General features: G+C 40.7%; 1 protein-coding gene across 2 annotated transcripts in view; it reads left to right on the forward strand.

Moving 5' to 3' along the window:
* The window catches only part of AGAP3 (ArfGAP with GTPase domain, ankyrin repeat and PH domain 3), a 2,466,462-nt gene that overhangs the window by 665,052 nt on the left and 1,777,870 nt on the right, over window positions 1-23,540 (forward strand). The window lies entirely within an intron of this gene.

The raw sequence follows: 23,540 nt of genomic DNA on the forward strand, positions 1-23,540 counted from the left end.
TTTCATGGAATGTTAATGGATGCAACTGTCCTGGAAATTTGTCTAGGATATTTTTTTATGTAAAGCTCCTTATATCTCACATTTTGCTATTACAAAAGACTCACAGGAGTGTGCACTCACTGGACTCACAGGAGTATGCAAAGCTACTTCATTTTGACTCCTATTAAATGTATTATACCTGTTTTGATTGGGGAAGTACAGAGGGGTGTACATCTTTACTAGAAATGTTTTTAGCATATTCAAGTTCTACAGTTTTAGCAGGTAAACAGGCCAGATATGTTATTTTTAAAGGCTGGTTTGAAGGTCTTGAACTTTCAGTATATGCTTAAGCCTCCTTCAAGCATTGGCAGATTTAGTGCACCTTTGGCCCTGGACTGTTTTTTAAATCATACCACCCTCACTTTTTTCTAAGAGCCATGCATAAATGTATATGCTCTTTTATCTTCACTTCCTTGATTGTTTTAAAATTATATATAGTAAAACAAACATTGAGTGTGTTTTACATTTGTAGTCTGACTCTTTTCAAGAAGAAATGTAACAAATTGTACTAAGTAATAATACCAAAGGTTTGTATTTTAGAATATTTTAACTAGAAAAAGACTAGTTCAGCTGCTGTCATCATAACTGACTTATGCCCATAATCATCATTTATAGTCAATTGATTGTCTCAGCCTTACATGCCTGTGATAAAAATAGCAGAAGTAAAGTATTGAAATTTGCTTTACACAAATGTAAAGTAAACCTGCTTTTATAGACAAATTACTGTTTAATTTTATCAACTCAGTAGGGTCAGTCTTTGTCATCTACTGACAGCATAAATTCCAAGCAATTATGGGTACAGCTGGACATCTCAGATGTCCAACTGTGCTAAAACATCAGTAAATTTAACAATGACCAAAGTGGCACATTTTGTTTTGCACAAGCACACAGTAGCCACAGTAACGATTCTCTGTAACCACCATTTTGAACAGTCCCTTATGTAGTATGAATCTAGCTAGTATGAATTCTCTGAAATGCTGTAATTCTTTCTTTAAGTATGTGTTTTCATGGCCTGACAATAGAAGCTTTCATGACCCCTCTGTGAACTCTCTTCATTTCTCTGTCCTACTTCCTGATGGTGGGAGTGGAAGTAAGAGTTGGAGGCCCTGTAGTTATCAACTTTTTCCCCACATGGCAAAAAATAAATTATCTGCTGAGGCAGAAACTGCAGTTCTGGGTCATTGTTTGCTAGGCCTAAGAGCATGCCTAATGCTTTTACTTTGCTGCTGCAGCCACTTAGCTTCTGCTACATGGTACCCAAGCAGCTGGGCTTAGTTACCTCTGTCCCTCCCCTAGAATGGGCAAGAACACAACTGGTGTTAATTTCATTTGACCCTCCCCAACACATTCATCATCTTAAGTGACCAGCTTGCCAGTGAAGCACAGGCATCCTAGGCTGCAGTCCACTCTGCACCACAGAGCTGACATTGTATTTAACTAATTTATCTGTGTATGCTCATTACAAATACCTCTCTTTTCTGCTGACCGGGGAGCATTTGTCTGATTGATTAGCTTGTTCTGTCACATAGCATGTATTTAGAGACTATGGGTTGAAGCGTATTAGCAACTCGTAATCTTAAACTTTAGTACTGCCCTGCCACGCCTCAGTCTAACTTGTGATTTCATCACTAAATTCAGACTTTACTGACTTTGTGCTGAATGCTGTGCTCTAGCAGTGAATGATAGTGTTATTTATGTGCATGCAAACAAAATGATTCCAAAATAAACCTGTTGATACTGGCTGCCAGGTACTGTCTGATGGGCAACAAAACAAAACCTTGTGTAATGCAGTGCAATGGAGATATTTTATTCAGAAAGAAGAAGCTGTCAGACTGTGTGTGTGTGTGTGTGTGTGTGTGTGTGTGTGTGTGTGTGTGTGTGTGTGCGCGCGCGATTGGTTGTGTGTGTGTAAAACATACACACACATGCTGATAATGAACATGGGTAAAACTCTGTGATTTTATTTTATTTTTACCTGTTTGTTGACTGAAACCAAGTGGACGGAAGTGACAGTTTTCAGTAGTTAAGTGACAAATGAAAATGGAAGAAGTCAAAGCACTGTACCCCTGATGATAAAAACAGGAGTCCGGTTTTCAGATTTTGCTGAATTCTGGGCTTTGTAGTTTTTGTGTTGCCCAGAACATACTAAGGTAGAAGGAAGCTTCTCTGTTCATCAGTGAGAGTGGTGAGCTTTGAGCAGCCTGTCTGTTGCTGGAGGAGTGGTTTCAGCTCAGAATCTGTAGGTTTTGCACATCGCACAGCACCGTCTAAGTAGGGTTAAACTATTCCCGGTGCCAGAAAGTCTGCTCTTCTAATTTTCCCTTAGAACTAGTCAGTTTTCTAGTTTTAGCACTCAAAACTGTTTCCTTATGCTCAGCACTTGTTCAAAACTCGTTGCAAGCACTAAATAATCTACAAATTACTGCAGCACTCAACTTTCCTCACTTGTTAGGAGGAAAACAGTTTTTAGTGCTTAAATTAATAAGCACCTATCCAGGCATATCTAAGGATCAGCTCCCTGTATTTTCCCCTGTCCACCTGATGAGTCTGGGCATCTTGGGGCAATGTAGCTATTGCCTCATGTACACTGACAACCCTCTCCTCCTACCACCCAACACTTCAACCTGTGAGAGATGCATTATATAGCCAAACTGGAAGCCAAGTTCTCTCTAGCCAAGACTGTACTAGATAGTCAAGAGAAGGTAGACCCTGCACCACACCACACTCAACACATAGTCCATCAAAACCTACACCACCTAAACCCACACATAGTAACACAAAACACACACCTAAATTTGTGGATGCAGTCAATAAAAATCTGCCCAAACAGAGACCTCCAAAGGTGAAACGCAAGCAACCACCACCCCCGAACACTACCCAAATGACACATAGCCTACAAAATCAATGTGCCACTCAACCTCAGCCCATAAAGCAAAACAACGTACCCAACACACTAGTCGTAGATGACTCTATAGTCAGGCACACTGATGTCCCACTCACTAGGCTAAACAAGGAGAAAGTTACTGTCAGCTGCCTGTTGGGTGCCAGGATCCGCCACATAATGCAAGCACTCAGGTTACTCCACAACAAGTACACATATGACTCTGTCATTTTCCATGTTGGTGTGAATGACCTGAGATGTACCTCCCTGGACTACATGAAAAGAGACATGGAGGAGCTCTCGGGTCATGTAGCCCAGGCAGGTATGACCCTAGCCCTGAGTAGCATCCTGCCGTCACCCAGAATGATACCACAATACAAGGACAAAATGATTGATTTCAACAACTATCTAAGCTTCTGGTGTCATTTTAAGGGGATCCAGTTTCTGCCTGCCTGGGACGACATGATCGACAGACCATGATGCTTTGCTAGAGATGCCCTGCTCCTGTCGCCTCTGGCATTGTGGTTACCTGCTATGGCTCTTGCCACCCCTATAGTGCCTTTTTTAGGGAAGTTTCAAACAAAAAACTCACCACCGTAGCAGGTATAAGCAAGCAAAATGTGAGGGTAATGCTACTCAATGCTGGAAGTCTAAACCTCAAAATGGACTCACTTGAGGCAATCCTTAAAATGGAGGACATCAACATCTGTGCAGTGACAGAGACCTGGTTCAAGGCTCCAGAGAGCACCCTTGCATTACCAGGCTATAACTCATACCACAGCTTTCGGTTACCTAACCTGGACCAAAACACTAAAGGAGGAGGCGTATCCATATTCATTAATGATATCCACACCTCCAGGCTAGTTGCTCAACATAATGCATCCGAAATTATTCAACTGCAACTAACACTGGGCAAGACTGCAGTCCAGGTTGTAGCTTGTTACAGATCCCCTGCCATGCCCCAGGATGCCCACTCCACATTTTTGATATACTGGGTAATATTAAGGTGCAGTCCAATACCCTAATAATGGGCGATTTTACCTCACTCACCATCAACTGGTAAAACTACTCATGTACTAACTCGTTTGCTCAATGCTTTCTGGAATTCATAAATTCCAGTGCCCTGGATCAGCTTGCCCATACCCCCACCAGGGGCAGCAGTGTCCTGGACCTGGTCATTACCAATATGGCCAACCAATGTTCCATGCCAGAGGTCAACTCCTTGCTGGTCAGATCTGGTCACAAGCTAATCAGCGTAGACATCAATATCCCTCCCCCACCCCCCCATTAAGGAAACCACTGTAAAAAGCTTCTCCAAAGCCAACTTCATGCTTCTTAAGACAGAAGTGGCAAGCTTCACGACACCCATACTGACGGAAAATAGAGGTAAGACTGCTGAATCCTGTACAAATGCACTGCACAAGCTCATACACAAGTGCATGGATCGTGCCATCCCCAACAAAACCAAGATGCTATCCTCAAAAAAAAAGGAAGCCAATCTGGTGGTCCCCTGCCATAAACAAATTTTACAACAGAAGGAAGAAGCTGTTGCAAAAAAGAGTAAAATCCCCTGATTGCAGAAACTCCCTGGTCAGCCTCAGTAAGAAGATGAGATCCCTCATAAAATCCTCCAAAGCTAGTTATGAAAATAAAAATTGCCACTGATTCTAAAGACATCCACAAAGCATTCTACAGGTATGTCAAAAATCTCAATGGCAGCACTCAGATCTGCTCTGATCTACAGCACAATGGCACTAGATATACAGAATCCTGGCAGATAGGTTCAGTGCAAACTTCACCCCCCAGAGGGCCCATCACTGTACTGGAAGAATGCAAATTCCCTGTAATCACAGCTGCACAAGTAAAGACTGCCCTCTCCAAAGCAAAGAACACAGCATCCATGGGATCTGACAACATCCCAGGCTGTGTTCTGCACGAACTACAGAATGAACTGGCACCCCAACTAAGCACCATGTTCAATCATAGCCTCACTTCAAGCTTTGTGACTACTGAATGGCGCACAATGATGGTTATCCCATTCCACAAAAGCGGTGCCACCATGGACCCCGGGAACTACCGCCCCATTAGCCTGATGAGCCTGGTCTGCAAGGCCGTGGAACATATCATCTTGGAGCTTATAAACAAGGACATAGGTAACCTCCAAACTCTGGATCCTACTCAGTTTGGGTTTATAAAAAGTAGGTCATGTCTCCTAAACCTGATTGACTTCTTTGAAGCAGTCACCAGAGCTGTGGACGAGGGTAAGGTGGTGCACACAGCCTATCTTGACATCGCCAAGGCTTTCGACACCATCCCCCACTCTGGAATTATAGATAAACTCACTAGACTGGGCATAAATCCCTATGTCACAACATGGGTGGTCAACTGGCTCACTGACAGAACCCACACAGTGAAAGTAACCAACTCCAAATCCAACTTCAGACCAGTGACAAGTGGAGTACCATAGAGTCCTGGGTCCTCTCCTGTTTGGCATCTACTTCTCAGAAGTCCAGGCTAATACAGCAGGTCTTTGGCTAATGAAGTTCGCAGACGACTGTAAACGAGGTGCCATAATAGAATCGCCTAATGGTGTGGACGTTCTACAAAGGGACCTCACTGAGACTGATGCTCTGTGTCAAAGTCATGGCCTCAAGCTCAATGCCAAGAAGTGCATTGTCATTCTTTTTTGGAAAAACACTGTACCCATGAGTTACCACATAGGTGGTAATCTACTAAACACCAAAATTGTGATGAGACCTTGAAACACAGGTGGACAGTAGTCTCTCCTTTGATAATCACATCGCCACAGTAGTCAGGAATTCCTTCTGTGTGGCACACCTCATCACAAAGGGTTCACCTCCAGAAAAAAAGAGGTCATTGTTCCTCTTTATTCATCCCTCATTAGATCCATTATAGAGTACAGCACCCTGTTTGACATGTACCCCGCAAGACATCTACAACAACTAGACCATGACGCCCCACGCTGTACTTCTGTGCTTTGTTCAACGCCAGAACTATACATCATCGGGCCCTTATTGTAGCTAGATATTTTTGCTTACAGTCCTCGAATTCCAATATGGCTTCAGTAAGCCATCCGACAGCAGATCTTCCGAAAAAACGTAAGGTTAAAGAAAGAGACAGACCGCACAGGTCAAACCTACCGACGACACTTCCGTTAAGCTAGTCGTCAGTTCTCCGGTCCACAGTGAGGCGCTTTTGCAGCACCTGATGCCCATTTTTATGGATTCACGGGCCACTAACGAGACCCTTTCAGTATGCCGCAAAACTCTTCTTCGACTAAGGATCCTGAGGTTCTCTCCCTTGGATGGGTCCGGAGGCGCTGAGCAGGCACTGGCTTTTGAGGAAGTACTTCACGCTGTCGCTTATCGACACAAACCAACGACTTATTTCGTGTCTACCATTCTTTCGAAAATTGCAGAGTTTCTAAGGCCCAGGGTATGAACCACACCCAAGAAACCGATGACCCAGTCTCAGGCACTTGCTTCCTTGCCTCAGTCTCAAATGCTTAAAATGGCAGAAGACCTCTTCATGCTGATCAGGAGAAGCCAAGGTACCCCTTCCAAAAGAAAACATGATCTGTCCCCAGTAGTTTTGTCTGAACAGGAGTCCGATGACTCTGATGCATCTGAATATGAAGACATGCATTAGGATTCTGATGCAGAGGATTCCATTCCTTCAGCCCCCGCCAAGGACTTTTCCTTTGGAGAAACCCTTCATACCTTAAGGGAGCATTTCCAGTGGGGATGTCAGGACTACCCTTAGTCTAAAAAGAGACTCAGAGAATTCTTATATCTTCCACAGCACAAACCCCTGGCCATTCCCCCAGTCCTGGATGTTGTTGGCGATGCCAGTTTGACTCCTGACACACTCCCTCCTGCACCCAGAAAACCTGACCGGTATTACAGAGTCCCTGACTCACAATTTTCTTTTCAAAAATCCTACAGCTGACCCTGAGGTAATTTCTCAAGGGCCTAAAGGAATTAAAGCCACCTCTGCTAAGAATCCCACCCCCACAGATAGGGATTCCCCAGAACTAGACAGATGGGGAAAAAAGTATACACCTGTGCTACTCTTGCTATTAGAGCACTAAATTGCCAGTTCCATATGCTAACCATTTCAGCAATATACCATGGAACTCCTCAAACAAGTGTCTTCCTTTCCTGCTTGTGCAGAATCTAAAGAGTTACAAGAGTTAATGCATTCTGCAAATCAAGTGACTAAGCACACCTTACAATGTGGGTTTGATGTCTTAGAAGTTTCTTGCAGGGCAGCAATCATCGGTTCTGTCCTTAGAAGGCATGCATGGCTTAAGGAACAGCCCTACCACAAAGACAACTTATTTGGCAATAAGGCATAGGAGGTCTTAAAAAAATGAAAGAAAAGCTAAATCTATGCAGACAGTTAAGGATTTGTTACAGGTCCAGCCACCCAGGTTCAGCAGGCATTTCCCCTCCAAGCAGTGGTCCTTTCTTGCTTCCACCAGGTCAGTTCAGCTCAGACCCCAGGGAAGCAGACCTCCCAGACAGCAGCCACAGGGAATGCAGAGATCAAGACAGTGGAATTCTTCCACTTCAAAAGCAGGGAGTTCTAAGCCACCCCATCATGGTAGGAACTCACAATGACTCTCCTCCCCCACCCCATCCCTCTGCCCATCTTCACTTACCCCTGGGAGAAAAAACTCCTTTCATGCAAGCACCTGGGCCACCATTACCAATGACTACTGAGTCCTCAACATAGTGTCCCAGGGATACAAATTTTCTTTTCACACTCTTCCAACCCCAAAAGGGTTCCCAGATCTACCTCCAAACCAGTAGGTAGAGGTGCAAAAGCAAGTCCTTTCCCTGCTCTCAATGAGGGCAATAGAGCACATTCTTGCAGAACAAAAGGGCCAAGGTTTCTACTCCAGACTTTTTCTGGTACCCAGAAAAGGGGGCACCTGGCACCCCATCCTCGATTTATCCATTCTAAACACCTTCCTGGTGATACCAAAATTCAAAATGCTCACCCTCCAGCAACTGCTACCCATGTTCTTCAAGGATGCTTGGCTAGCCACCCTAGACCTAAAAGAGGCCTACCTCCACATTCAGGACAGGATCTCTGCACTTTCAGTTCTCTGCTGCTCCCAGAGTTTTCACAAAATGTCTGGCTCCTGCCATTGCCTTTTGCAGACAAAGGAATATACAAATTTACCCATACTTAGACAACTGCCTAATTCAGGCAGACAGTCAGGAAAAGCTGCTCAAGCACCTGGCCTTTGTAAAGTCCCTTCTGACCTCCCTAGGATACACTATCAACAAAAAGAAACCCAAACTAGTACCCACCCAAAGGATTATATTCCTGGGAGCAAGCCTGGACACAGCATACCAGATGGCATTCCTTACACCAGAAAAGCAAACTTACTTGACAGCCTACTTCTGTCAACTAGCCACCAGACCCTGGTTATCTGCAAGGAAAATGCTGCAAGCTGTGGTGTTCATGGCATCTTGCATTCTACTTATTCCATATGCCAGACTGCATATGAGGAAACTACAATGGTACCTAAAAATCCTTTGGTGTCAACACTCTCAAGACCTGAAAACTCTTATACCAATGATACCATTTTCTTTGGTGGGCAGCAGCATGCTCCCACAACAAGGGACTACCTTTCTCACCACCTCCTGCCACCCAGACCCTCACCACAGATGCATCAGACTATGCCTGGGTTGCACACCTAGACTGCAGGTGCATAGAGGACCAGTGGAGCCCACAGCAAATCCATCTGCACATCGACCAAAAAGAGATGTTAGCTGTCCATAGATTCATATGTTCCTAGGTTGGTACTAGGCTATCGGCCCTAGGGCTTATACAAGCCTAGCCTTAACAATTCCCTGGCTATTTCTTCCCACAATATTTACTTCCTGGACCCATGTCTAGCAGGGCAACTGACGTGATCCCCGGGGTGAATTTCCTATCTCCCATCCAGTTGTCAAGGTTCCTTTTGAAGAGGGCCAAAGAGGTGCTCTGCTTGACATGTATGGTAGTCTATTCCAGGGTCTGGGGAGTCTCTGGGTCAGGAACCTATCCCTCTAGCATGTTTTGCTTATTGTGATGACAAGGTTTAGATCCCTGGAGCGTGTGGCTCTGAGGGATTGGGATTTCTTTAAGTGTAGCATGTCCAACAGCTCTGGGTTTGACATGGCCTTGTATGTTAAGCAGAGATTCCTCGGAGTAGACGATATGCAACAGAGTATAGCTGGAGTTTTTTAAGGTGGTCAGCATAGGGCATCTGCTTTAGGCCTGCGATTCCTTTAGTGAGGTATTTCTGCTGCCTTTCCAGTTGTTGCAGATGTCTTGGGAGGTACATACTAAACGGGGCATTGTATTCTATAATGGGTCTGATGAGGGATGAGTACAGTGGGACAATGCCCTCCTTTTTTTCTGGGTGAAAAGCCCTTAGTGATGAGGTGTGCCACATAGAAGGATTTCATGACGGTTGTGGCGATGTGGTTATCGAAGGTGAGACCACTGTCCACCTGTGTCCCTAAGTAAGTCTCTTATCACACTTTCGGTGTTTAGTGTACTGCCACCTATATGGTAATTCATGGGTACATGTTTTTTCCCAAAGGGGATAACTATACATTTCTTGGCATTGAGCTTGAGCCCATGGCTCTAGCACCAAGCATCTGTTTCTGTAAGGGCCTTTTGTAGAGTATCCACATAATTTGGGGATTCAGTAATGGCTCCCAGTTTGCAGTCATCTGCGAACTTTGTTAGCCAGAGTCGCTTAGTGTTGGCCTGTACTTCAGAGAAGTAGATGCCAAACAAGAGCAGTCCCAGGACTGAACTCTGAGGTACTCCACCTGCCACTTGTCTTGAGATGGATTTGGAGTCAGCTACTTTTACAGTGTGGGTTCTGTCAGTAAGCCAGTTGGCAACCCATCGAGTGATGTAGGGATTAATGCCCAGCTTAGTATGTTTATCTGTGATTCCAGAGTGGGGGATGGTGTCAAAGGCCTTGGCATGGTCCAGATAGGCAGTGTGGACTGTCTTACCCTTGTCCACGGCTCTGGAGACTGATTCGAAGAAGTCAGTCAGGTTCAGGTGACAAGATCGACCCTCCACTAACCCAAACTGGGTGGGGTCCAGTGTTTGAAGGTTGCCAATGTCTTTGTTTATAAGTTCCATGATAATACACTCCATGGCCTTGCAGATCAGGCTCGTCAGACTGATGGGGCGGTAGTTCCCGGGATCCAAGGTGGATCCCCTTGTGGAGTGGGATAACTGTAGCTGTGTGCCACTCAGTGGACACGAAGCCTGAGGTGAGGGTATGATTAAAGATGACACTTAAGTGAGGTGCCAGTTCATTTTGTAGTTCATGTAGTACACAGTCCGGGATGTCATCTGGTCCCATGGATGCTGTACTCTTAGCTTTGGAGAGTGCGTTTTTTACCTGTGTGGCTGTTATTACCGGAATTTGGCAATCTTCCGGTATTGAGATGGGCCATTTAGGGGGTGAGAGGGGAGTGAAGTTGGCACTGAATCGATCTGCCAGGATATTGGCAATATCCTTGGGATCAGTATATTTAATGCCATTCTGTTGTAGCTCAGAGCAGATCTGAGCATTGTAGGGCGAGTGTGACTTTGGTGGATGCAGTAAGGAATTTTTTGGCTCCTAGCATGCCTTTTTTTATATTTCTGTGTATTTGGAGATCATATTTGAGGTTGTCATGTTTTGTAACCCTCAGCAATTTTGTATGCGACACTGCTTCAATTGCTGTATGTTTAGGGATGTCATCTTAAAGTTATCTGGGGGACAATAAAAGGAGTTTGCTTTTGTTTGGATTAAGTAGTTGCAAAGCCAGTTTTCAGTAGAGATAAAGGCTTGCTATGTAATCTACTTTTCTAAAATTTCTAGATTGTCTGACAAGCAGATAAGGGTGGAATCATCCGCATATTGTAAAAGGATGATTGTAAAGAAGTATGAAGAATGTTTTAAGATATTAAATAGAAGAAGACCAAGGCTAGAGCCTTGTGATAAACCTGTAATGATGGGAAAGGGTGGGATTGCATTTGACTGCCTGCTACCGTTTTGATAAGTAATTTTTAAACCACCGTTGAGTAGGTTGCGAGATACCCATTGTGGACAGCTGTAATAGGAGTTTTTTATGAGAAACTGTGTCAAAAGCGTTTGATAAGTCTAGGAATAAGGAAGATACGAGTTTATCTCTCTGCCTGCCTATATTTATGTTATCAGTAAAAGTTAGAAGGGCAGTTGTCGCACTGTGGACAGCTCTAACTTCATGCTTAGTATCTTTTAGTAATTGTTCCTTTATGAGATGCTGGAGTAGTTGTTTATGGATACATTTTTTCAGTATTTTTGAGTGGAGAAGAATACAATTGCAGTGGGTCTGCAATTATATATCTTTGTAGATGTGCCACCTTTGTGGAGAATGATGATATGCCATTTTTTCCAGAATGTGGGAATATAGGATTCTTGACTTGAGCTCTCTATAAGGATAGAGACTGGATATGCAATGGCATTTGCAACAATTGTGAGGTATTCTGCATAGGGTGAGTAGAGTTTGTTTGGATTATAATTTTTTATGAAGGAGGTGGCAACTGGTTTGAGTGGAGAAGAATACAATTGCAGTGGGTCTGCAATTATATATCTTTGTAGACGTGCCACCTTTGTGGAGAAAGATGATATGCCATTTTTTCCAGAATGTGCAATTTTTTCCAGAATGTGGGAATATAGGATTCTTGACTTGAGCTCTCTATAAGGATAGAGACTGGATATGCAATGGCATTTGCAACAATTGTGAGATATTCTGCATAGGGTGAGTAGAGTTTGTTTGGATTATAATTTTTTATGAAGGAGGTGGCAACTGGTTTTAGTGTGAAGGAGGGGTATTGATGGATGGGGATAGACATAAGTCAGGGGAGTCAGGAAGGGATTCATTGGTGAGAACAGCTATTTTGTTACTGAAGTATGACTTAAATTTGGTGACTGTTTCTAAGGCAGAGTTATTGGGAAAAGGGTTAAGGACGTTAGTTCCTGTGTGTAAAATTTGTTTACTGGATAACTAATTTTTTGGGGGTTATGTTTGTGTAAGTCAGAGTAGTATTCTTTCTTCTCAAGATTGACTTACATTTTGGTAAGGTTATGAAGTTCTTTAAAGTGCTTTAGGTTTTGTTGAGTTTTACGTTTCTGTCACTCTTTCCATGCCTTGTCTCTTATTTTGCATAAGACTTCTACTCTGAGTAGAAAAGGGGCAAAGTGAGAATTTATTCTCTTCATACGTAGTGGTACAAGGCTGTTCAAGATGCTTAAAGAAATTGGATTGAACCTTTTACTGCCTCATTAAATGGCAAGACATTTACAGTAGTCCAGTTAATTGAATTCAGAGCAGCTAGGAATGATTCAGGTTTAAACCTTGAGAGATTACAAGTATTTTTGAGTACTTGTTTGACGTGGTGAGAAGTACATCTGATTACATATGTATGACCGTGATCACTAAGGGTTCCTGATACAGTGTAGTTACAAGAATTCGAGACCAGAATCCAGTCAAGAATGGGACAAGTATCCTGGGATTCCTTATTGTGAGTAGGAGAAGTAGTACGCTGTTTGAATCCATGAAGCTTGATGCTACAAGAAGGATATTTAGAAGTGAAAGCACTCCAGCTGGCATAACGTAGGATGACTGTTTTATTGGTAATATTCTGTGAGATCCAGTAAAGGATGTCTTCAAGGGTTGATATATTGTTTCCAGGGGGGAATATATGGAACAATTATACAAAGATGTTTGTGGTCATTTCATTTTATGCAGGAGATAAGTAGCTCTTCATTACTGAATTTGGGCAGAGTTTTTGTCAGAGGAGAAATTTCATAAGTGTTAGAGTAGAGGATAGCTGTCCCTCCAGCTTTTTTTGTTTAGCCTGAAAGCTCTAGTGATGCTGTATCATATGTGGGAGCATTTCTGAGTCCTTTATATGAGGTTTTAGCTATGTGTCGGTAAGTGGAACAATATCTGGTGTGTAACAACAGATCCAGACATGCAATTCATTGATTTTATTACAAATGCTATGAGTATTTATTGAGTGCAGTTGTTTACAGTTATTAGAGGTGACCAGAGGTGATGTGTGTGATAGTGAATTAGAAATGGAAAGAAGGCCTTGGTTAGGGTATATGTCATCATGTCTATTTCTCTTCATCGGAAAATACATCACTTCGAAAAAGAGAAGTAGACCCACACTTACATGAAAGTGCACTTCTGCAAAGAACAGTTCAACGAACTGTTAAGGAACACTGAGGCGGCAAAGCACACTACAGTGGGGAAAAGGGAATTTACCTGTTTCCCCACTGTAGTGCAATCTCGGAGTTGGCATATTTTAAGTAGACGGGGTGTGGAGGGCACAGCCCTCCACATGTGGGGGGGGGTGCAGGGGAGCTTGCCCCCCTGCAAAAATGTTGTTTTGGTGTTCCTGGTTGGTTCGTTGAAACGTTCTTCACGAAAGTGCACTTTCGCATAAGTGTGGGTCTGCTGTTCTTTTTCGAAGAAGTGTTCTTTTGATGAAGTACAGTAGATCCATGTCATCACATAGTTTAATTTCTGAAGAATGTTGAAGGGATTGAAGTAATTTTATAATATTTTTTTATTTTTTGCTTTGTTCTGGGGTGATAGTGATGAGAGGGAGAAATGTATTTAAAGTAAAAAGTAGGTGAGCTGCTAAATAGATATAGAATTTTGGAGAAAATGGTTTATGGTTGGGGTGGAAATGTTTGGTGTGAGATTGATTTGAAAGTGTTTGGGGAGAGAAATTAGTAGAAGCAGAGCAGTTAAACTAGCAAATAGCATATTTACTTGTGATGAGATGGGGAGGCAGTGAAGTTAGACCCAAAGATCTGTAAGCTAGAGTGATGTTAGGGAAAGTTAAGAGTGAAAAGGGTAGTGTGTGTGTTGGATAAGAAATGCGATAGACACAACTGGGAATACAAGAGAGCAGTGAGTGAGTGAGTTGATAAAGTATATGATAGAAAGAGTTGACAACCAGAGACCAGAATTGCAGTACTGAGTATGAATCAGAATGGGGGGTGATGTCAGGAGTGAGAATTAATTAGATGACGTAAGACTGTTTAAAAGAGCTGATAGGTGGGTTGGCAAAGGAAGAGGTGAGTTCTAAGACTGGAAGAGAAGGAAGGGTGGATATTTACTGAACAGTCATAGCGTGACCGAGTGGAAAAGAAAATCCCAGAAGTACTGTAGTGCATGCTGTGTTAACAGAGTACACACTGAGTGAGTGAGTAGGGAAGAGAATATTAATACTATTGTGATGGATGGTATAGGGTGGGGGAATGTGTAAAAGATGGCCTGATAGGTAGCAGTGTCTTTAAGCAGGTTTGTGATGTCATTAAAAATGGGAGGAGAGCAGTGGGGTATTAAATGTGAGGATTTGGGGGTAGCTGGGTAAATGGAGGTGGGTGGGAAGCGAATTGGAATTGGGCCTTTTCAAACCCAGTGACTCTGTACACCCAGCCCAACAAAGGTAAATAAATGGCCTGAGGCTGAGCTTTGTTGTGGCAGTTAAAAAACAAAACTGAAAGTAAAGTAAAAGTAAACTATTTGTCTAGTATTGTATTATAAGATGCACTGTTTCGTTAGTTAGTATGAGAGGTGCAGTTATGATCACCCAAAGTGATAAACTAAGTTAGAAGCCATAATAAAGTCACCTGTATGGCTGAAGTTGGAGTGTTTAGGAAACATTACAGGTTTGTGCTCACTATTAAACCTGATACCATTTTAGTTATTTCAGTATTCCTTTGAAGAGTTGAGAAAGAATATGCTTCTGTTTCCCCAGGAAAGTAAGAGCAGAGTTGCTGATTTGGGGGGAAATGATGATTCACACCAAAACTGCTTATTTTGAGTTTGACTGCAGGGAGTCAACTGAAAACTTTACGAAAATGAATAATGCTTTGTTGCTTTCTTTAAAGTAGTTGTGTGACAAAGTTTCTACCTTCCCAGTCTCCTGCAGATGATTCAGAAGCATGTATATGTGGCAATAAAGATGATGATTAGTGTTGAAGATGGGGGTTGGTACCCTTTATTATGTAAATGTTGCTATTACTGTGCAGGTAATGGATGAACCTTATTGACTTGGAGAATGAGCATTTTTAAAAGAATGGCAATTTATTTCATGAAACGGATTCTTTTCTTTCTTTCACCCCCCCCCCCCCCCCCAGTTTATCCTGTCTTGAAAACTTAGGTGGTTTCTCTAGTTGTAAGACTGTCAATCTTACTATCTTGTGTTCTTCCTCTTTGGTCAGACAACACATCCTACAAATTTTTACATGTATGTCACTTGCCATTGTAACCCCCTTGTTGACAGATGTCAGCCTTTATCCTTATGTGTATGACTACCTGATTCAGTCACATTCAATGGAACATTTATGGAGAACAGTTTAAAAACGGTGATCATTTTTTGATTCATTTGGGTTGCCAATCAACAGAATGAGGTGGTTAACTATCCAGATGCCCACCAGAATCCCCTTGAAGAGGACTTCAGCATCCCCACCCTTCCAGTTTGACTGTCTTAACTCTGTGTTCATATGGTAAATACAACACTCAGTTCACTTGCACATAGTATTATCCTGATATATCTAATGAAAGACGATCACCTTTTAATATGTCTTTCAAAGAAAATCCGTCAGAGAAACAAAACAAAGAAACAGATCTTAACAGTGTAGGGTAAAGATTCTACTTATGACAGCATCCACCAAAATGTGTCTTTCTTCTTGGGATTTGAATTTTGTACTAGAGAAATAGACTTATCCTCCTTTTGAACTGGCCTGTTTTGTTATTGATAGTAATGCCTGCCAGAAGAGGTTTCAAACTGTGGGCATTGACGATTTCTCTACTTATACTGTCTTTATTCCTAAAATGATGATTGATAGTGCACAAATTTAGAAGATTTGGTTGCCATTCTTTTATGTTCATCTTTAAAACACAAAATAAGCGTTTACTTTGTATAGAACCCCAAAAGTGATTGAGGATTTACATTTCTAACCATAAAGAAGTCTCGTCAGTCTTTTGCTCCTTTTTCTCCAAACATGCTTGGCGCTACTGTGATGCTCCGGCTTACCAGTTTTTTGGATTTTGTTATAACTCTATTAACAGGCGTATTCAAGGTGTGGTTTAAGTGCAACATATTAGAGGTGCAAGTACTTGTTCAGCCTTCTTTAGGGGGCATTAGCAGATGAAATTAGTGAAGCCGTGACCTGGTCCTCATTCGCACTGCTGATCAAGCATGATCTTGAATGCCATTTCAAAGCTGAGCAGTGGTTGCTGCTACAATTCTTCAAGGCCTATTGGCATCTTTCACCCATCATTTTGATGCATAGCTTGCAATTCTACCCATATGTCATGAATTATAAAAGGGACAGGACTGATGGAAAATTATAGTGTAGTCATGAAGCATTCCCCAAAGTAATTGATGTATTTAGTGTAATTCCTTTCTCCTTCTTGTTGTTATTGTTTTGATTTGTTGATTTTTTTGCCTTGATATTCTTTTTCTGGCTGATTGCAGGTGTGTGCGATGTCTGGGTGTTGATAATCACGCAGCCTATCAGATCTTCAGTATATTGTGGACTGCATGTAGTAAAGGATAAGGATGCAGTGTTTAAGTACCATTAATATCACAGTACAGGTGTTCGGCAAAGGTACACATTGTCATAGTCTGCTTTGTGACGTGATGCTGTGATTACGGTATCCAGAGCATGGCTTCATCTTCATATACTGCCAGTGGTAGGCATGGTGGCAGAGACCAACATAAGGTGCACTTTGCTGTTGTGGACCTGTGGATGGGGGTCTTAATAATTTATTGTATTGGGAAACCTTAGCTCTAACATGATAAGGTTTGTTCTTCCTGCAACGTGAATGCCAGTCATTTATTTACTGATTTAAAATGTGATAACTAGGTAAGTGAACTTCCTCGGATGCCCTTTTCAGATGTGTCCCAAGCCTCAAAGGCAGAAACAATAACATATATGTTGTAGTATAGTAAAATATATTTGACATAGAAACAAAATTCATATTGTGACTCAAGCAACACATTTCTTGTCATCTACTACAGTGAAACAGCTAAAAAATACAGATATGCATAGATGCAATACATTGAGTATAGCACAATTGTGTTACTTAGCGTTCTAAAAGATAGTGTTGACAGCATTAAATTCACTTCAGTCAGAAATACAGTAAACTGTCATTTAACCAGAAAAAATCAGAAATACAGTACAGTATGAACAATTCAGTTTTTCATGTGTTGCACTTTGTTTTCCCCCACAGAAACATACCTTACGTTTTTAGAGTTTTAAAGTTTTAAAAAGGAAGATACAAATAAATTCCTTCTCTCCCCAGCCTGAGAATAAGTCAAATTGCTAAAATGTCAACACTCGCTCCATACTCAGTCAAATCATTTTGCATCAGATTGCAGATTTTCTCTCCAATCTCTGTCACACACAGTCTCTTCAGCTTTCATACATGCATTCACTCACTGTTTCTCTCTCTGATCTCTCATACATACTTTCTTAAGCTTTCATACATCTCTCTGATCGCCCACACACAGTTACTTCTGCTTTCGTACATGCATTCACACAGTCTGTCTTTTCAATTCCAATCCACTCAGTGAGCCACTGAAAACCATTCCACTTGCCACACTTTCTAGTTTAAAATATTATTATTCCAGCCACGCTTTTAGTTACTGTATTTCAATATTAAAATCAAATCAGTACAGTGTTTATGGTATAGTATTTTTATACTGTATGGTATAGGTACAGTATTTGTCAGGTCTATTTTAATAGTAAATCTAAAGCAACCAGAAACTACACTTATCCGGCATCTACCAATCGCCATGGGTATCGATTAACAAGAGTTTACTGCGTTACAGAAAAATTAAAAGTAAAAGTAATCTCTGCAGTAGACTAAGATACCAATAATAAAAGTATCCTACTAAAAATGTATTTTCTTCAGATACTTGTAGGAATGTAATCAATATGGACAATATGTGATGTTATGAGAACAGCAGAATACCAATAACTTAAGACTTAGAGTAATGGGTCGATACCCTAAAACGTAATATTTATTTGTTTAATCTGAGTCCTTAAATATTGGTATTTATTTATTTTTTTAAAAGGTGTTGCTTCCAAAGTGTTTTATATACTCCGGTGTTTTGTACCAGCACATTGGGACCATTTTAGAGGATGCTGTTTTAGTTATAGATAGCTTATATAGAGGCCTAACAACGTATAGGACAGCTCGTTTTTGTATGATCCGTAACAAGTCGTTTGTTAATTAGTAATGGGGAGTACTCTTCATGCAGAAGCCTGAAAGTATATTATGTTGAGAATCAGTTTTCTTTTCGTAGGGTTGTGCATTGGTGTTCTTCAGGACTAGCCATATATGGATGAATCCTATTATCCTGTTCTTTATTTATAGTAACAGTGTAATATATGGTGATAATAATAACTCTTGTCTAGAGTGATGCCAAGCTATTTGTGATCCATGTGCTGGTAATGGGTGTATGGTTTACAAGGGAGATGCTGTCAGCTCCCGTGAGTTTATCGTTTGTGCTGTATAGCTTGACAGTAGTCTTGAATGTGTTTATCATCACTTTATTGTAAGGTAGACAGCTATATGAGGGACTGAAATTGTCCTGCACAGATAAAGAAATAACTGCATAGACTATAGTGTGCTTTGGTAAAGACTAAATTGTAAGCATGTAAAATATGCCTGATATTTAGTGGGTCCCAAAGTAAGCCACTGATAAAGAAAATAAAATGCCAGTTATTTACTCGTGAAGGACATCTTTTGCTGTATGACCTGTTCAAGGTGTTTCCCTGCCTTCAATGGTCCTAAAAACATATTAGAAAGGTAATTATTATACCCTAAAGTGGCTTCATTAGAGTGACCAAAGGCAACTATTTTTTTTCGGTAGTAATAACTGCTTAGTTCTATAGAAAGATCTTTTAAAGTCAAGAAAATTGACCCCAATCAGTAAAGCTATTGTCCATATTGTTATACGTCTGATTTGAGAGTCTTTGTATTGCAGTAATAGTACTGTATTGGAAACTAAATTCATGTTGTATATCAGTAGAAATTACATATTTGAAATTGATTTTTGAGTATTTTTGCTGGATAGTGTATTGGCAGACAGTTGTCTTCATGTCATAGAACATATTCCAGAAAAGAGAGGAATAATGTAAGATATGTACTGTTTTACTGAGAGTTTCAAATGACCGCTGGCTGAGAACCTTGGGATTAGCAGTTAAACTTTGATTTTGTAGAGTGGGAATTTAGATAAGTTTAGCTGCTTGCTGGATAGTTGTGCTTGAACTCCCAAGCCTTTTGTGGTTTACCTTGAAATGCACAAGTTATAAGACTTGTTGCCAAACCCTTATAAGATGCAGCTGACCCCTTTGGTATGTAGCTAACCAGGCATATCCAACAATTGGAATGTCCACAGAGGTTCCTCACTAAAAGAATACAGAGATAAGTAACATATCCTGTGCAGACTTCCTCAAGGCCTATTCCTTGTATTCTGTCTCCTGCAAACTGTTGAGGGGCGATTTATGTCTGGCATACAGATTATTGCCAAACCCCACTCTGATGATCTTCTGCATATCTACGAAACCAACAGCACCAGAATTACCTGTTCTGAAGACGTAAACCTTACCTGTGATATATATAGGACCTGGTGGAGAGACTACCCTGTCTCTGGACAGGCTCCCCATTCATGTGAAACAGATTCCCTCCCTAATGCAATTCAAGTGTAAATTGGACAATTGGATGGGGAACAGGAAATTCATCCCTGGTTTGGCACCTGTGTCTCTAATAGACACAGGCAACCTGTAAATGATTTGCGTCCCTGAGCCTTGCTTGTAAATGTTTCATCTCCCAAGCCCCTGCTTACACTTATCAAGGGTACCAGAACTTGTCAGAGATTTCGGATGTATGGCTAGGCTTAAAAAGGCCCTTGTGGTCATTAGCCTAGTAAACCCCTATGAACCTATGGATCATCGATGGCAAATTAGTGGATCTGATAATCCGGTAGTCTGGGCATAGGACTAAAGCTCTAAACTGTTAGTGAACTGCTTCCTGTTCCAAGGCTACAGGGTTTCAATCCTGCCATCTTCATTTGCCTATTATGTGATCTTGAGAAAGTCACTTAACCAGGTAATAGTTTGAGACATTTGGGAACCTGACCTAAGCTCCTTAATGGTGTTCTGGCTGCATGCCTAGTAACTACCTATGGACCCTTTAAGCACTGACATAATATGATTTTGGCGGTTGAGTTGTGTTTATGTTGGAGTGGGAGTTTGACTTGTAAGGGTGTTGAGAATTATAAATTATATAATCACACCTAGTTCATACTTCCAATAAAGGATACAGGGCAACCGACTGCAAAAAATTACATTTTATAGAAGGAGCTCTTCCTCAGTCAGAGGCTTGTGCCTGGGGCAGCTGTCTGTTCCATTATTAATACTGTGACTATTTATAAAGAGAGAAAGCTCTCTGTTGTGATAGCTTCCAACACACTGAAATTTTAAATTTATTAGACCTGTCAAGTGTATGTGATTATTTTGCTTGTTGTAAAGTCAGCATTTGTATCATTCATTGTCAATTTTCATTGTTTTAAAAAGAACCTAATATGCCGTAGTTTGTACTGTAGTAAATTACATCAGAATTATTTATATAAGAAACAAGCACTAGCAGTCACTGTGAAAAGCAGATATTGTTAATGTGCAGATGCAGTAAGCACAACATGGAAGTCTCAGATCACTAGCAGTCATTGTGAAAAGCAGATATTGTTAATGTGCAGATGCAGTAAGCACAACATGGAAGTCTCAGATCACTAGCAGTCATTGTGAAAAGCAGATATTGTTAATGTGCAGGTGCAGTAAGCAGAACGTGGAAGTCTCAGATCACTAGCAGTCATTGTGAAAAGCAGATGATATTGTTGTGCAGTTGCAGTAAGCACAATGTGGAAGTCTCAGATGAATCATTACCAAAGTACTTTGATGTGACGTCTGAAACTTTTATTGCTTAAGTCAGTAGTAACTGTTTAGTCAGAAATATACTGTTTGTATAGAACAGGTCCTGTTAAACAGATTGTTACATTTAAATGTGACTGCTACAGGTTAACTTCACAGTGAAGAAGTACAACAGACATATCTTAATGATGTCAATGAGTTCAGTCCTCAATTTAATAAATGACCTATATAGTATATCATCTCTGATGTGGTATATAATATATACAGATATTCTGTCATTTACTATTATCTTAGCTCATCTAAAGCCCAAGTCATAACTGAAAAGGGTCGTGAGAGGACAGCCAGTTTACCTAGAAAACAAACAAATAAGTAAATGCATTCATTTTTTTATAAATTTGCAGGTTTAACTTACTAAAACACTGCTAGCTGATTGTCCAAAGAAGGTAAAGGTCCTTCAGACTGAGGTTCATATAGACCCATTCTAATTTTAAACCATGATTATAAAGTGTTTGCTTACACTAGCTAAAAGAATGGCAAAGGTGTTACACAGACTGATAGACATGAATCAGTGTGGTTTTGGGGAGGGCAGGCAAACATTTGATAATATTAATAGAACAATGATGATTCAGAGGGAAGCAAAATGTAAGAAAATACCCCTGTTGTCAGTAGGTCTTGATGCAGAGAAAGCATTCAAAAGAGTAAGATGGGATTCCATGAGTAGGGCAATGGAATCATTTGCATTACCTGATACAGTAATAGGATTAATTAGGGGGATATGTGAAGGATCAAAGGCAAGAATTAATATGGGAGGGAACCTCTCCAGTATATTGTGTTTCAACAGAGGAACTAGGCAGGGGTGCCATCTTCCCCTTTGTTATTTGCTTTATATTTACAATCACAGGAAAAGAAAATAAAGCACTCAGAAATTCAAGGATATAGTTGGTATGATAGCAAAGAAAAGTTGGCATTATTTTCAGATGATGATATTTCATACTTTATAAATCCAGAAAGAGACATTACGGTGTCATGGAACTTTGAGACAGTTTCAAGTCTTTTCACATATTAAACTAATGAAGATAAAACAAAGGCTTTAACCATAAATTATGTACCCACACATGAATTGGTTCAGCAATACACATATGTATGTGGACACAATAAGATAATTTAGGAGCATGAATTAAAAATACTTCTGTTATGGCAAATAAGAATATGTGGGAAGAGACTAAACAAAAAGATAATGCAACTGTGAAATTGGAAGCACTTATTTATGGATATGGATAGGAAGATACAAACACTGAAAATGTTTTTAGTCTATTTAGTTATACTGGTCAGGGATATGTTTATCAACCAGAGGAGAAGTTATGGAAAATAATTTATAAAGAGTTGAAGGAATTTATCTCCGAGGGAAGAGGGCAGTAGTTAAGTGGGTTAAGCTCATCCTCCCAATAGGACAAAGTAGTTTAGGATTACTTGATTTGATGGAATATTTTAGAGTTATGCGGTTAAGGCTCATATATATAATAGAAGCAAAAGTTTATAATTCAAAGAGAAGTTCATAATTTAAAGAGGAAAGGGAAGATGATGAAGCGGGGGAAGAAGTTAAATAAAGAGAAAGTTGGATTTTGGATGCAGATCCTTGAGGAGAATAACAAACATCCATAATATTATTATTCATAAAGTTGCAGAAAATATTCTCAGCACTCAGTATGGGAATGGAGAAAGGAAATTTTGCCGGTGGGGATGACTGCAAGTAGTGGTATAGAAAATAAGCAAGAAGGGTTGGAATTTACTGGAAAAACTGGTAAAGGTATTGCTAGCAGATAACTGGAGAGGAGGATGAGGCCAAGATGAAGTTAGAACTACAGGTTAGAGCCTGCCTTCTTTAACAAGGATTGATATCAGGGTATAGGTAAGGAAAAAGAGATAGGGGAGTCATAAGTGAATTATCTGCTCTGTTATAGTTTTTAGTTGAGTCTAGAAAAGAATCTGCAAATGCTGCACAATAACTGTACGAGTCAATCAAAAGAGGTTAGCAAAGACTGGGAAGAGACACTGGAAAAGCAATTTACAAGTGAACAGTGGGAGGGCATATGTATGCTCCCAAGTATGTGACTAAGTCCAGAAGGTTTAGGATTTTTGTTTGGAAGTGATTGTATAGATATTTTTATACCCAAAGAAGACTTAAAATAATTTTCCTTAGGTAGACAGCAAATGATGGATGCGTGATGAGGAAGAAAGGGGTTTAGGGATGTAATGAACAGTTAGAAGTTAAAAATTCCCTATGGAATATTCTGCCAGAAATATTGGGGGAGCAACTGATTCTCTTGAGCTGGGGCATGTGACCTGAATTGGCTATGCTAGTAATGCCTATAATATAATATAATATAATAGAATCTATATTAGAACATCAAAGTTTCACAACTTCAAATGTTCTAATATCGACCCCTATTCAGGGAACGCTGAAAATAGTGAAGCTGCACAACACTGAATTTCTTCCTAGGGAAAGAATTTGGTTGGCCGTTCCAGTGGGTTCGCTATGTTCAACACTGCGGTGGAAAGTTACGGGTCGGGATCAGG

This window comes from Protopterus annectens, chromosome 3.part1 (genome assembly GCF_019279795.1).
Source record: "Protopterus annectens isolate FY-2018-M chromosome 3.part1, PAN1.0, whole genome shotgun sequence".
In the NCBI taxonomy this organism is placed as follows: Eukaryota; Metazoa; Chordata; order Ceratodontiformes; family Protopteridae; genus Protopterus; species Protopterus annectens.